We start from the raw sequence: 16155 nt of genomic DNA, 5'->3' as shown, positions 1-16155 counted from the left end.
GAGTTGATTTGTGATTCCACACGGGGATATGGAGCTCTATGTTATCTTTCCTTCTTTCTGCTTTAGATCTGGCATTATTGAAATATACTTTTCAAAGTCTTTGCCTCTGTGTGTTCATTTGCTCCTGTGATGGATAGAGCAGTGTTCTAGTTCACAAACCTTTCCAATCCTTTCTTTCTAAATGTTCTCATTTCACTATTTTTTCTTTATATGTTAATGTATTAATGTTCGTGTAGAAGAAGGACACCTAGTTATAAAATATGGGTTTTTTTCCAACTATGTGGTTTGCCAAGGATCCTACATATGTGGTTGAAATTTGTAATTTCTCAATTTTTTTGCTATTTTTCCTATTAACTAAGGCATTCAGAAGTAATCAAGCACCTTTAGTTAAGGAAAATATGAAAACAGTTCTATCTTCTAAGAAAAATGTTAATGAAGTAAAATTCTCCAACGATTATAATTCACACCCTTTAACATAGGTAGTAAATTGGATACCTTTATAATCTACACATATTGAGACTTAATGATGTTAAGTTTTGGGGATATGACAAGGAGAAAAAGGATGTTATAAAGTATTTAGCAAAGAGAAACAGTAAATCTGGCTTTTAGCTTGGGTTCTATTGCCAACTATCTACCTGACTGTAAGCAATCCTTAAACACCTATAAACAATGGGTTAAACGAGGCCCTTGTTAGTTCAAGTGTGGTCAGCCGAGATCCTATTAAACATGCCAAAGAACCTTGGGCCTCACTCAGATGCACTGTATTAGAATTATTTGGGAAGACCTTTATCTCTCCTTCTATTCTAAATAACAGACTTGCTGGGTAAAGGATTCTCGGCTGCATATTTTTTTCTGTTCATCACATTGAAGATCTCCTGTCATTCCTTTCTGGCCTGCCAAGTTTCAGAAGAGAGATTAGTCACGAGTCTTATAGGTCTCCCTTTATATGTTAGGGCATGTTTATCCCTCGCTGCTTTCAGAATTTTCTCTTTATCCTTGTATTTTGCCACTTTTTACTATGATATGTTGTGCAGAAGATGGATTCAATTTACATCTGAAGGGAGTTCTCTGTGCCTCTTGGATTTCAATGCCTTTTTCCTTCCCCAGATCCAGGAAGTTCTCAGCTATTATTTCTTCAAGTACACCTTCAGCACCTTTCCCTCTCTCTTCCTCCTCTGGAATACCAATTATGTGTAGATTATTTCTCTTTAGTGCCTCACTTAGTCCTCTAATTTTCCCCTCATACTCCTGGATTTTTTATCTCTCTTTTTCTCAGCTTCTTCTTTTTCCATAATTTTATCTTCTAGTTCACCTATTCTCTCCTCTGCCTCTTCAATCCGAGCCATGGTCGTTTCCATTTTATTTTGCAGCTCGTTTATAGAATTTTTTAGCTCCTCCTGACTATTCCTTAGTCCCTTGATCTCTGTAGCAATAGATTCGCTGCTGTCCTCTATACTGTTTTCAAGCCCAGCAATTAATTTTATGACTATTATTCTAAATTCACTTTCTGTTATATTGTTTAAATCGTTTTTGATCAGTTCGTTTGCTGTTGTTATTTCCTGGAGATTCTTTTGAGGGGAATTCTTCCGTTTGGTAATTTTGGATAGTCCCTGGAGTGGTGCGGAACTGCAGGGCACTTCCCCTGTGCTGTCTTGAATAACTTGTGTTGGTGAGCGGGGCCGCAGTCAGACCTGATGTCTGCCCCCAGCCCACGCTGGGGCCACAGTCAGACTGGTGTGTACCTTCTCTTCCCCTCTCCTAGGGGCAGGATTCACTGTGGGGTGGCATGGCCCATCTGGGCTACTTGCACACTGCCAGGCTTGTGGTGCTGGGGATCTGGCGTATTAGCTGGGGTGGATAGGCAAGGTGCACGGGGGTGGGAGGGGCAAGCTTAGCCAGCTTCTCCTTCCGTGATCCACTTCAGGAGGGGCCCTGCGGCACCAGGAGGGAGTCAGACCTGCTGGAGGGATGGATCCGCAGAAGCACAGCCTTGGGTGTTTGCGTGGTACAAGCAAGTTCCCTGGCAGGAACTGGTTCCCTTTGGGATTTTGGCTGGGGGATGGGTGAGGGAGATGGCGCTGGCAAGCGCCTTTGTTCCCCGCCAAACTGAGCTCTGTCATCCTGGGGCTCAGCACCTCTCCCTCCCGTTGTCCTCCAGCCTTCCCACTCTCCGAGCAGAGCTGCTAACTTATAACCTTCCAGATATTAAGTCCCACTTGCTGTCGGAACACACTCCATCCGGCCCCTCCGCTTTTGCAAGCCAGACTCGGGGGGCTCTGCTTGGCCGGTAGGCCACCCCTCCACCCCAGGTCCCTCCCGCCAGTCCGTGTAGCGCGAACTGCCTCTCCACCCTTCCTACCCTCTTCCGTGGGCCTCTCGTCTGCCCTTGACTCCAGAGACTCCGTTCTGCTAGTCTTCTGGCAGTTTTCTGGGTTATTTAGGCAGGTGTGGGTGGAATCCAAGTGATCAGCAGGAGGAGGTGAGCCCAGCGTCATCCTACACCTCCATCTTCCCTAGGTCCTGAATTAGAATTAGAAAGTGATTCACATAGCTAAATTAACCAAATCAGGTCATTAGACCGATGTGACTCTAATGCTGTTGTGACCTCAAAGTTTCTAAATCAAAAGGCTAAGGACAACTGGTCAAAAACAGCCATCTTGGCTTTAAGTTATAGCCAATCAATAATTTCCTGACTCTGCTTCCACCTTTTCTCTATAAAAGTCCTTCTTCAAGCTCCTGTTGGTAGAACACTCCTAACCACATCCAGTTTAGGCACTGCCTGATTGGAATTGATTTAGGGTCAAATAAAGTCTTGAAATTTTAATATGTCTCAGTTTATATTTTAACAACATGCACGGAAAGTCTGAGAAGCACTGAACTCCAAAGCTCTGTCCTAAATCTAAAATTCTGGGGTTTTTTTTCTCATTTTAAATTAGTATCTTAAATATTGTTGTTGATGTTTGCAAAACCAATTGCTTGTATCTTTGGAAGCATACCCATGAAATGCCAAAATATGACTCCAGTGACCCCAGGTGGACCTGTACATGTTAAAACCCACCTGTTCTGTGAGATTCTTGTCTGGAGATATTCAGAGTCATGAAACTTCCCATGGGAATACTGGTTCATTACAGCTTCCCAATTCAACAGAGCTGCCTTAGATTTGGAGACATGAAGATAGCATGAGAGTCACTGCACCAGCTGCTGACTTATAGAAAATGTTTCTCCTCTACAGGTTCAGTCTGAGGAGGACTCTGGGAGCCAGGCTAAAGAAGTTCCCTTCTGCTCTCCTATTTACTCAGTCCCACAGGGAGAATGGGCTTCTCCTGACACCTAGAGAAGACTCAGGCAGAATCATTCTTCAACTGCAAAAGTTCAAGGTGTCATTTCAAATACTTCCAATAAATCAGAACAGCAGAACTCAAGGGAAAAAGAAAAAGGAAGTTCAAAAATCACACACATACAGAGACTGCAGATTTATTATCCAGAGGTATTACTAAGGAAACATAACAAGGAGAATGCAATCAAATCTGAAACTCAAGATAGAATTACTTTGATTGACATGATGGGAAGGTCAACTTGACTTTTCAGAAAGTGACATGCAGTTGTAAAAGAAAACTGTAAATTTTTAAATTTGTAAAAGAATGATGTTTGAAAGTGGAATTTGTTTCTTAGAAATTATTTTTATACATTCTTTCCTACCAGTTCCAAGTTTAAGAATGCATCCAAAAAGAATGCACAGAGGGATTTATACCACAGTGGGATAATTTCAATTTGGTTTTTCTCTCTTTTTAGGTAGACTTTGTTCCACTTGCTTATTCAGACATTGTGCAAGCAGTTTCTTCTATTGTTTTTGATAGAATCTAATGTTTTTCACTTTTCAGAACTTGCCAATGCAAAGCATGCTCTTTGTCTTTGCCACCTTTTTAATTCGAATGTTGTGGCTTCATATTGGTGTCTAGTGAATCTCCTGGTTATGATTCCACTTATGTATAGTCCGTTAAATTTCACTGGGATCCATTTTCTGAATCTTTAGTTTGGGAGTATCTGGGAAGTACCTGTATCAGAATATGATTCTTTTTTCTGAGTGACCAGAAAATAGTTAATTTTTTCCCTTCACTCTCAGTTGGCACAGAGCTCTTATTAAACAGTACTCATAGACCCAGGCCAGCAGACTGCACTGACATGGTTTTCCATTGCCCAGAGTTCTGTTTGTGTTTTACAAAGAGTGGGAAGTACTTTCTGAAACATGACAGTAAATCAGCATCCTACATAATGCCAAACAAAAAAAATTATTGTTAGTCATATTGTGGATATTTTTAATAGCTTTTGGGAATGAGAATATCTCAAAGTTGATGAGTTCTTCTATTTGCAGATTCTGTGACTGAATTCACCTAGAAAGATAATAATAATAAATGAAATGTTATAGCTATGAAAACTGAAGCTCACCAAAGTATTTTGGCAACCATAGAGGATTAGGACCTTAGGTGTCCTCTACTCCAATTATCTGTTTTTTACAGATATGGAAATAAGTCCATAATAAGCAATTTAAGCTAAGCAACACAAATAGTTTTTCATCTGTTTTGGCACATTGCTTTCTCTAGCTTCTGAACAACTATTATATCTGTTATCTGTACCTCTAGAATGTAATTACAGATAAAGCTTTGTGACACTTTTTGTTTGTGAATTGTGGCAAGCTGGCTCTAAAACTCATCAGCTTCCCTGTCCCTACTTCACAGTTGTGATCCCCAGTTCTTAGTATTCTTTCCCCTCTGTAATTCCCTTCTGTTGAGTAAGAACAGGACCTGTGACTTGTTTCTAACCACTGGAATGTAGCAAAGATAACAGAATATCAATCTGTGATTTCATTACATAAGATTGTAATTTCTGTTCTGCTAGTAGACATTCTTTATTGGTTCTCTCATGCCAGCTTTGATGAAATAAGTGTAGAGAAAAGAAAAAAATTCTCTCTATTCTCCTAGGTTTCCCAGCTGGAGCCCTACAAATTACACTGACAAAAGACAGATTAACAAGAGAAAAACAAACAAGTTTATTAACACGTGTATTGTACATACACATGCGAACACTCTGATAAGTAACTCAAGGGAGTGGTTAGAATTTGGGCTTATATAGCATTTTAACAAAAGAATAATATTTTTTTAGAGAAATGACAAGATAGAGGAAGATGAATTAGAGTTTCCAGAGGTGGCAAATTGTGGTCGGTAAATGCATGGAGGAACTAATGGAAGAAAAGGGCTAGTTAGTAGGATTTGTTATGTAGGTTTTTCTGGTGCCACTTTTGAGTTGATAAAGGTCTAGAATTCTTTATGGTTGTTTACTTCTAACTTTACTGGTAGAGAGGAGAGGAGAGGACAACTTTACAAATTTATGGTCTTCTTTTAGGCAAATGGGGGAGGGAGGAAAGATTTTCTTGTATCTCCTTTACAATTGCCTTCAGCTCAGAATAATCCTTATGCTAACATAGGATGGGGTGAGGGGTGTGTGTGTGTGTGTGCATATTTTTGCTACCCTTCATTAGCCACCAGACAGAGAAGACAGTGTGACAAGGAACTGAGGGTGACCTCCAAACAGCATCTGGAAAAGAGAGTAGTCTTTCAATCTGACAGTTCACAAGGAACTTAATTCTACTAACAAACACATGAGCTTAGAATCAGATCCTTTTTTATTCAAGCCTCAGATAAGACTGGGTTAAGATCTTGACTGTAGCCTCATGAGAGACCTCAAAGCTGAGAACCAAGGTAAGACATGTGCAGGTTCCTCACTTGCAGAATGTGTACAGTGATGTGAGATCTCAAGTGAACTGTCAAGAAAGAATTCTTGGGACACTTTTGGTGCAAAAAAGGTGTTTTTATTATAATAAGCAAGGGGACAGGACCCAAGGGTAGAAAGAGATGCACTTTTGCCATAAGAAGCAGGTAGTTATATGCTTAGTGTTTAAGGGGAAGGAAACATGCAGGAAGTATTAGATCATAAATGTTTTCTTCAAATTTCTACTCATAAAACTACTTTCACAAGATTTCTTTGGTGCCTATCATTCAGTTCAACATTAACTATCAGCGAGATGTCAGGCAGTCAGGAGACCCTATAAGGATTGTAGGAGCCAGCACATATTTGATCTTTATTGAAACTACGCAGGCTATAGGTCAGCCTTGTAGGCTAAAGGTGAACATTTTTTGGTTTCTATCTCTCATTATATCATAAATGTGTTTTAAGCTGGTAAATTTGTGGTAATGTGATAACTAGCAATAGATAACCAATAATCATAGAATGATTAATTTTTATCTAGTCAAATAATCTTTTCAGATTCTAAACCAAATACTTCTAAACCAAAACATGAGATTAAAATAATTAAGCTCAAGATCTTGGATGCATCACTTTTTACAGCACTCTGTTATATAAGGCCTTTAAGGGTAAACCTCTGTATTACACTTCTTTGATCCCTAAGTACTTAGCAATGTTTTCTCAGAACATGGCAGCCACTAAAGGGATATTTTGTTAACAAATTAATTTATTCTCAACCAGAGTAATGTGAAGTTACACACTGAATACTCTTGAATAACTTGTTTTAAGCCAGATTACATTAAATAAAAAGAAACACATATAATATAATAAAGAAAAACTGAGACATTCTGAATATCCATCAATGAGTTAGAAAAAGAGTTAAATTATTACACATCCATACCACGGATTATCATGTCATCATTTCAAAGAATGAGAGAGCTGTTAATCTACCAACAAGATATATTATTGAATTTGGGGGAAAGTAATGGAATATTTTGTACATATGATCTAATTTTTAAAAATAACATTTCACGTATATGTATACACACATAAACTGACTAGGAGATACATGCCAAACTGCTTACAGTGTTAGTAGGGAGGACAGGGGGAGGGAGGGAATTACCATTTAATTGCATAAAGATAAAAAATACTCAATTTTTAAATGTATCTATATTATGATTGTAATTTTTAAAAATCATCAAAAACTAAATTAAAAAACCCCAAAGCTCTGTATTCTTCTGATGTGCTTCTTTGCACTCCCCTCCATACTACAGAATCTGTAACAATAGACTGTTTCCCCCTACTTTGCATGGAACTCTTGGAAAGAAGTGAGAAGGAACTATATTCTGTGAGGTAGAAGCTATAAACGTAAAAAAAAAAGTTACAAGCTATTACAAGCTATTCTTTGTTATATCTGTGTACTACATTTAACTCATGCAATTTTTATTTTTTGGAAAATGTTTGGAAAGTGAGAAATAAGCAGATAGTTGAAGTCAATGGTTTATAATAGCTATTTTTAATATGGTGTGATTGATTATATGATTTCTGGTTTAAATATAATACTTCAAGTTCTTATTTAAAAGTTACATGCTATTGGCTTGACCAAGTGGAAGTCATCTAGCAACAAACCAGATCTGATTGTGAAGTGGATAAAATCTTACCATTTCTCAAAAAAAAAAAAAAAAGTACACCATTCTTTCGATTGAAGGTTAACAAATCTGACTCACTATTATAATAAGTAAATTTCAGTGGATCTTCTGCAGTGAGCTATAAGATATGAAATTGTTCAAATAAAAACTTTGAATAAAAAACCCAAGGTTGGGCTAGAAGACCTAAAAGTTTTCAGCTGTGACACTCTGTGCTTTCTTGATTCCACAATTCTGTCTCTATGGTGATGTATTTATAATGTAGATCATGATTCCACTTAGGTGCTCCTGCACTTTTGACATACACAACCAAAGCTCCCAAGTTTCCATGGCTACTAGTCCCCAGTCTATAGTACACTATACTAAAATTAAAACATTTAGATTTGTTATGTGATTAAATAAGAGGTAATAAAGACTGGGGACTGTCCTCTTACAAATTCCAGACTCCTCTCTATGCAAATAATTTTTTTCAAGTTTTTATTTAATTCTATTTAATTAACATATAAGGTAGTATTGGTTTCAGGAGTACTATTTAGTGATTCATCACATATATGTAAATCATTTTCTTAATAATAATAGTATAAAACATCATCTTTTATGCAACAATTGATTCAAATGCCATCATAAATGAACCAACTTAACCATATACACGAGAACTTCATGAAATGTAAAATCCCTAAGACAGCTTTTAAAAGTAAACACAGTGCAATATATATTTAATTTATCTAGAAATGCATGGTAGAACAGCTCTGAGACTAGTATTTTCATTGGCACAAACTGGGTACAGATGAGTCAATATTAATAAGTGAGAGTTAATATACCTACATAAAGCTACTGCCACTGGAAAAAGGGGGCTATTTTTAAGATCTTCAGCTAAAATTTTGTAATAAAAAATAGTTATTTCCAATGATATTTACAGCTTGAGCAAATCATTTTTATATGGGAAAAAAACCAAAATCTAAGTTAACATAGTTGCTAAGTTGAAATACCAGAAAAGAAACTCTTATATTTTAGATGCAAGGATTTCATTGGAAAATATTATATCTCTGTATTTAATCATAGGTTAAATACTTTGTGACACTTTTTGTTTATGAGTATTAGTTAGTAAATTCTAAAATGGCCCTGAGAAATCCACACCTCATTCATGCCCTTGTTTAATCCTCTCCCCTTGACTATGAGTAGGACTTGTGACTTATTTCACAATTGATTTTGTTGCTTATGATTCTAACTTCTGTCTAGTTAAAACAAACTAGTAAAATGTAAAAATGGATACATCATTCACATATGCCTTAAGTGCAGGAAATCATCAGCTATTGTGGTAGTATAAGGAAGTCACTGGAAATGCTTAAGGTATTATTATTATTATTCTGCTTTGCAGTGTAATTTTTAAATCACTCAATAAAATGAAAACAGGTAAACTAAAGTTAGAAATGTTATCAGGATAACACCATGCCGATATCTATAAAAGAGCATTATTAAAATACATTTTGGTGTTAATGTAAAAAATTTAAAATAGAAACAGACTTTTAAGCTCACAAACATGATGAAATATCCCTTACTGGAGGGATTTTAAATAAGGAAACTTTAAAATCAGGGTTTTTTAGCCCATAGGAACAGGGAAAAATAATTTCTCATGAGAGAGTCTCATTTTTGTGTAATTCTTTGAGACAACACCATCTGCCAATACCTGTCCTTGAAGATGACATCACAGCACCAGGAATCAACCTCATCTGGTATTTTTGCAGTGGACTTTGGCACAAGTTGTAATAATTTTTTCGCCTATAAGCTCTCTTTATTTTAAAGTTAAACGTCAACCCCCTGAATTGTTAGATCCTTAGGTTTAAACTGTAACGAAGCAACAGATACTTCCAAATGGAACTGAAAGTGACTGGAAGATTGCCTGGTGACCGTGCATCCTTGGAGTTTATGAACCTGCTTTGTGAAGGATATTTGAGTTTTTGTTTTTTGTTTTTGTTTTTGTTTTCAGCATAACCTACTATTGCTGTTCTATAACCAAGCAGTGAACTAGGAGAAAAGAATTTTGCACATTTGAATTTCTGACTTAAAAGTTAATTGGGAATAAGAAGCTCTTAAATGTTGCAATCAGAGAATTTCAGAAGAGGACTTTGAAGAAGAAACTGAAAATTTTAATTGTGGGAACACATGTAATTCATTTTATCTTAGAGGAAAATATGACCAGAGAAGTTAAGTGATCTGTTCAAGATAGCAATGCTATTATGTCAGAAAGCTATGATTCCAGCTTAAATCTGACTCTAAAACTGATTCTCTGCCCATGACACCATTTTGCCTTTCATAAAAATCATCACAAGCAAGGATATGGCTTACAGAGATCCAAGAAGAGAGCTCTTTAGAAGAGAGACTAAAAAGACCATGTGTCAAAAATATAACTCATTAATGATGGAACCAGCAGGGTGGGGAAGCTGGTTCAAAGAGCACTTGCAGAACAGAGGTTTATACAGTCAGTCAGGAATGTAGTGATGAAACAAGTCTATAAATTAGATTTTTGAAAACTGATTGATGTCCTAGAGGGCAATAAAACCATAATCTCTTGGTGGTTTTTTTCTCCTACTGGAAACAACACATTACATTTCTACTGGTAAAAATCATTTGTAATTTATCAGTCTTCTAACTATAACAGAGTTCAGGCTCTAATTAATAGCAAATAGTAAATCAAACAAATGTATATTTCTCTAGAGAGTTAGATAATTATTCAGTAAACCTGATAGATAACATTCCAGAATGATAGTGAAATGACATATAATCATCATTTTGCCTATTTCTAAGCTTTGATAACTTTTTTTTTCTTTTTTTAAATGTTTATTTATTTGTGAGAGAGACAGAGAATGTGGGTGGGTTAGGAGCAGAGAGAGAGGGAGACACAGAATCTGAAGCAGGCTCCAGGCTCTGAGCTGTCAGCACAGAACCTGACACAGGGCTCGAACTCACCAGCTGTGAGATCATGACCTGAGCCGAAGTCGGTCATTCAAACGACTGAGCCACCCAGGAGCAGGCTTCTTTGCCTGGGGACCAGAGACTGCTGAAGAGGGGAAGTACTGCATATCTATGGGCCATAAAAGCAGCCCAGGTCCTAAACCCAGAGAAAAGTGTAAGTACTTGGAAAGAGTTTGAAATGATGTCAACCCAATGTTCTTGTGCCAGAAAAAGCTTGGTTCAGTACCCCCTCCTCACATGGCAAAAAGGATTGAGGCAAAAGGCCTGAATCAATCAAACTAACCAGTTATTATCTTTTATTCAGAAAGAACATATATGATCTGATTATGCCAACATACACACTACACAGCCAGCACCTTAAGGAAAACAGTTAATTCAATAAAAGCAGTTCTATAGGAAGCCAAAGATAATGGTCGAAGAAACTATTCTTTGATGCAATGATAATGCAGAAAAGGATTTTAAGTTTCTATTTATGTGTAGAGCATGTCCTTCTGGTACTCCTCAGAGTTTTTGCTAGCTATCTGGAAACTGTTTATATTTCTTGAGCAGCACTTGAGGTAGAATTTTTTTTATGTCAATTAAGTATAGAGCAAAGTATACTGATAATTAACTGTGTTGAGGATGGAGTTGACCTCATAAATGCTGTGGAGCTAAATATAGATACGGACCATGCTACCTCCTGCCAGAGATGATCCATAGAAACAACTTCACACAAGACCATAAATCTGCTCTAAAAGTAATTTCGTGCACAACAGAACACAGTAAGTTGGAATTTAGCACCTGATAAAAAGTTCTGGGAACCCCAACACTATTTTCAGGGGAAATTGGTCCTTTTACTCAATTTCCATCTTGTTTCTTGCCTTAAAATCTGTTCTTGCATTAAACAATCTAATCTCTGAGCTTTTCTCTTTACCCTGATTCCTAAATGAGGCCCTTGAATCTCCTAGCAGATTTGACCTACACTGTTTAAAATCATAAAGCTTGAAGGAAGGAAAGTCATCCTTTCCTTTTACCTCAGCCAAGACAAGGTTGGAACTTTTCAAATGGAACATAAATTGTAAAGTAAAAGAAAATCCACAAAACCATACCAAAGAATGTTTATAAAGCATAGTCAATTTCTGATATGGCTTTAATTAACTTAAACTACAAATAATATTGCTCTTGGGAATGAAAGCCCCTATTCCCGTTTCTCAGGTTTATCTGGGGGACACTGCCTAAAAAATAAAATAAAATAAATCAGTTTCTCCACCTTTATACTTTTTCCTTCCCCATTCCCTTTTCTACCTCCTATTCTTTTTCCCTAGCATGGTTTCAAAGAGGCTCCAGTGACCATTCAACTGTCTTGTCTTCTTTTTATAGTTAATACATTCAAAGGAAGTCACTAGATTCATTACTCTTTATTAATGTCTTAGATGAAAAACAGAAGTAAATGCAAACTCCACAGACATGTAACTATCTATTCTGAAAAGAAGTCTATCTAAACTTCTTAATGACTTCCTATTGCCCATAGATGTACTGACCTTTACAACAATTAGAAAAGATAAATATCTATTTCTAAAAGTATACAACATAATGACTGAGGAGTTTGGAGAATTGAGACCACTGATCAAGATCCATTAGTGCCCTGGGGCACCTGGGTGGCTTAGTTGGTTGAGCTCAGGTCATGATCTCACGGTTCATGAGTTTGAGCCCCACGTTGGGCTCTGTGCTGACTTTCAGAACCTGGAGCCTGCTTCAAATTCTGTGTCTCCATCTCTCTCTGCCCCTCCCCTGCTCATGCTCTCTCTCCCTCTCTCAAAAATAAATAAACATTTAAAAAAAATCCATTAGTGCCCTAGTAAACTCTGAACATTTATTGGCAGTAAATATAGTAGCAAGCTTAAAACTTGATAGAATAGGGCACAGACCAATCACAGGCAGTCACACTTGAATTTCAAGGCAATTAAATGGGTAAATTTAAGTTTATAGCCCATACACAAAATGTAAAAGAATCTACATATGTTCTCTTTTCCCCCTGGAAATTTTTTTGTGTGTCTTAATAGAAAATGAACTCAACCTAGAGACTTAATACATCCACTTTTATTTGCCTATAAATATTAGTTTAATTCAAAATGGTCTCCCTGTATCTTTAACAAATTGAGTAAAAAAAAAAAAAAATAAGTGAAAAATATGACAAGTCATCTACAAAAAGCTGATATGTTTACAAGATCTTCCTTCTGAAGTGGCAACTGTTAACTAAATTTTTAGTGAGCTTTTAAATTTTAATAAAAGGTGTGTATTTTTTAATGTTTATTTCTTTATTTTGAGTGAGAGAAAGCATGCAAGTAGGGAACAGGGACAAAAGGAGAGACAGAAAGAGAGAATCCTAAGCAGGCTCCACACTCACCATGGAGCCTGACACATGGCTCCATCTCATAATCACGAGATTATGATGTGAGCTGATATCAAGAGTCAGACACTTAACTGACTAAGCCACCCAAGCGCCCCAAAAGTGTGTAATTTTCATGCTTAGTTTAAAATATTTGCAAAATACAGAAAGTTTAAAAAATCTTTTTTGAAGAAACAATTCTCAATCTTGCCTTCTTTATTACTATATTGGTCAGTGCCCTGCCTCTTCCCTGGCATTTAACCCAATAAATGTCCCACATTGTAGATTCTTCCAGCTGGAGAATCCTCAGAGAGTTTCTAAACTAGGGTTGCTGTTTGATTCTTGGTTCTTCTTACACCAAAATTAGTGAGTCCTAGACAATATACTCATCCCAAAATCTCATCTTTTATGTTTGTTTGTTGGAAATATTTCCAGGCCCTGAACAACATTTATTAAGTTAATGAAATTGCCAAGTCCATAAGTTTCTAATATCTTTTCTTGTTACAGCAACGTATAATTCTCTTGTTAATGGCACTCTATTTCTCTGTAAGTTTTTCTCTCTTGTTCATGCAGTTTCAAATGAATGTTTTTGTTTTTGTTTCTTTAAAATTAAACTTGCCCATTGGAGAGCAACGCCTTTTACTACATCAGAGTATATTCCTGTTTCTCTTCATATTTCCCATAATACTTATGTATTCTGTTTAAGATGTTCTTGGTATCAAACACCAAAAACAGGCTCCCTAACTTAAGTGGAAGGAAGATTTTATTGAAATGATCCTGGGTATCTCACATAATTGAAGGAAGAATTGAACAATTAAGACAGTAAATCAAGGAATCAAGACCTTCTCTGGATTACCACGTTTTGGATCAAATAGAAAAACAAGTCACTGTGCAACTGAAAAAGATATATTGATAAGAGGAGAAAAGAAGCTAAAAACTAGAATATACAACGAACCCAGTTTTGAAAAAGAAATAAAGAATAGTGTTACCTTAAATGAACAGCATATAGAGTAATGGCTTCCTTCATTACATTTCTTCTCAAAATACATATTTTTGTATAGTCTTAAAAATTTTAAATTAATTCATTGTGGCATTAAAAATAAATGACTTACTGAAATTAGTCAGTCAGAGGAAGACAAATATCATATGACTTCACTCATAGGAGGACTTTGAGACAAAACAGATGAACATAAGGGAAGGGAAACAAAAATAATATAAAAACAAGGAGGGGGATAAAACATAAGAGACTCATAAATATGGAGAACAAACAGAGGGTTACTGGAGGGGAAGTGGGAAGGGTGATGGGCTAAATGGGTAAGGGGCATTCAGGAATCTACTCCTGAAATCATTGTTGCACTATATGCTAATTTGGATGTAATTTTTTTTAATTAAAAAAATAAAATAAAAAGTAAATGACTTACTTTCCAAAAGAAAGCCAGAGCAGCCATACTTATATAAGACAATCTAGATTTTAAAAGGAAGACGGTAACAAGAGATGCAAAGGGCATTATATCATAAATAAGGGGTCTATCCACCATCTAACAATTGTAAACATTTTTGTTCCAAACATGAAAGCATCCAAATATATAAATCAATTAATCACGAACATACAGAAACGATTGATAATAATACCATAATAGTAGGGGACTTCAACATCCCACTTACAACAACAAAAGCCCACCTAAATAGAAAATTAACAAGGAAACAATAGCTTTAAATGACATACTGGACTAGATGGACTTAACAGATATATTCGGAACATTTCATCCTAAAGCAGCAGAATACACATTCTTCTTGAGTGCACATGGAACATTCTCCAGAAGGGAACACATACTGAAACACAAATCAGCTCTCAACAAGTATAAAAAGATCGAGATTATACTGTGCATATTTTCAGACCACAATGCTATGAAACTCGAAATTAACCACAGGAAAAAATTTGGAGACTAAAGAACATCCTACTAAAAAATGAATGGACTAACCAAGAAGTTAAAGAAGAAATTTAAAAGTCATGGAAGTTCATTGACATGGAAGTCAATGAAAATGATAACACCACAGCCCAAAACCTCTGGATGCAGCAACCTCCGGTTTAAGAGGGAAGTATATAGCAATCCAGGCCTTCCTAAAGAAGAAAGAAAGGTCTCAGATACACAGCCTAACCTTACACTTTAAAGAGCTGCAAAAAGAACAGCAAATAAAACCAAACACCAGCAGAAGACAGGAAATAATAAAAGTTAGAGCAGAAATCAATGGTATTGAAACCAAAAAACAAAAAAACAAAACAAAACAAAAACAAAACAAAACAAAAACAAAAAACAAACAAACAACAACAACAACAACAAAAATACATTAGAACAGAGCAATGAAACCAGGTTCTTTGAAAGAGAAAAAAAATTGAAAAACCTCTAGTCAGTTTGATCAAAAAGAAAAAGGGAAGGACCCAAATAAGTAAAATCAAGAATGAAAAAAGAGAGATCACAAACAATATTGAAAAACACAAACAATAATAAGACAATATTATAAACAATTATACATTAATAAACTGGGAAGGCTGGAAGAAATGGACAAATTCCTAAAACATATAAACTACCAAAACTGAAACAAGAAGAAATAGAAAATTTGAACAGATCCATAGCCAGTAAAGGAATTGAATTAGTAATGAAAAATCTCCCAGGGTGCCTGGGTGGCTCAGTTGGTTAAGTGTCCAACTTCAGCACAGGTCATGATCTCACAGTTTGTGAGTTTGAGCCTCTCATCCAACTCTGTGCTGACAGTTTGGAGCCTGTAGTGTGCTTCGAATTCTGTGTCTCCCTCTCTATCTCTGTCTCACCCCCACTCATGCTCTATCCCTCTCTCAAAATTAAACAAATTTAAAAAAAAAATCTCCCAGGGATGCCTGGGTGGCTCAGACAGTTGATTGTCAGACTTCAACTTAGGTCATGATCTCACAGTTCATGGGTTCAAGCCCCACATCAGGCTCTGTGCTGATGGCTCAGAGCCTGGAGCCTGTGTCGGATTCTGTGTCTCCCTCTCTTTCTGCCCCTTCCCTGCTCACCCTTTGTCTCTTTCTCTCAAAAATAAATAAACACTAAAAAACATATTCCCCAAAACAAGAGTCCAGGGCCAAATAGCTTTCCAGGGGAATTCTACCAACCATTTAAAGAAGAGTTAACACCCATTCTTTTGAAGCTGTTCCAAAAATTAGAAATGGAGGGAAAACTTCCAAATTCATTCTATGAAGCCAGTATTACCTTGATTCCAAAACCAAAGATCCCACTAAAAAGAAGAACTACAGACCAATTTCCCTGATGAACATGGATGCAAAAATCCTCAAGAAGATACTAGCCAACCAGATCAACAAGACATTAA

At 36.4% G+C, this 16155-nt stretch overlaps 1 long non-coding RNA gene across 1 annotated transcript in view; it reads right to left on the bottom strand.

Moving 5' to 3' along the window:
• Nucleotides 1–4320: 4320 nt before the first annotated feature.
• LOC122200724 overlaps nt 4321–16155 on the bottom strand; it is a 48018-nt gene continuing 36183 nt past the window's right edge. The window contains exon 4 of the long non-coding RNA XR_006193905.1: nt 4321–4391. This is a non-coding gene — a long non-coding RNA (uncharacterized LOC122200724). The remainder of the gene's footprint in view (nt 4392–16155) is intronic.

This window comes from Panthera leo, chromosome D1, assembly GCF_018350215.1.
Source record: "Panthera leo isolate Ple1 chromosome D1, P.leo_Ple1_pat1.1, whole genome shotgun sequence".
Lineage (NCBI taxonomy): Eukaryota > Metazoa > Chordata > Mammalia > Carnivora > Felidae > Panthera > Panthera leo.
The sequence above is the reverse complement of the archived record's forward strand: the minus strand, read 5'-3'. Positions and strand labels throughout refer to the sequence as shown.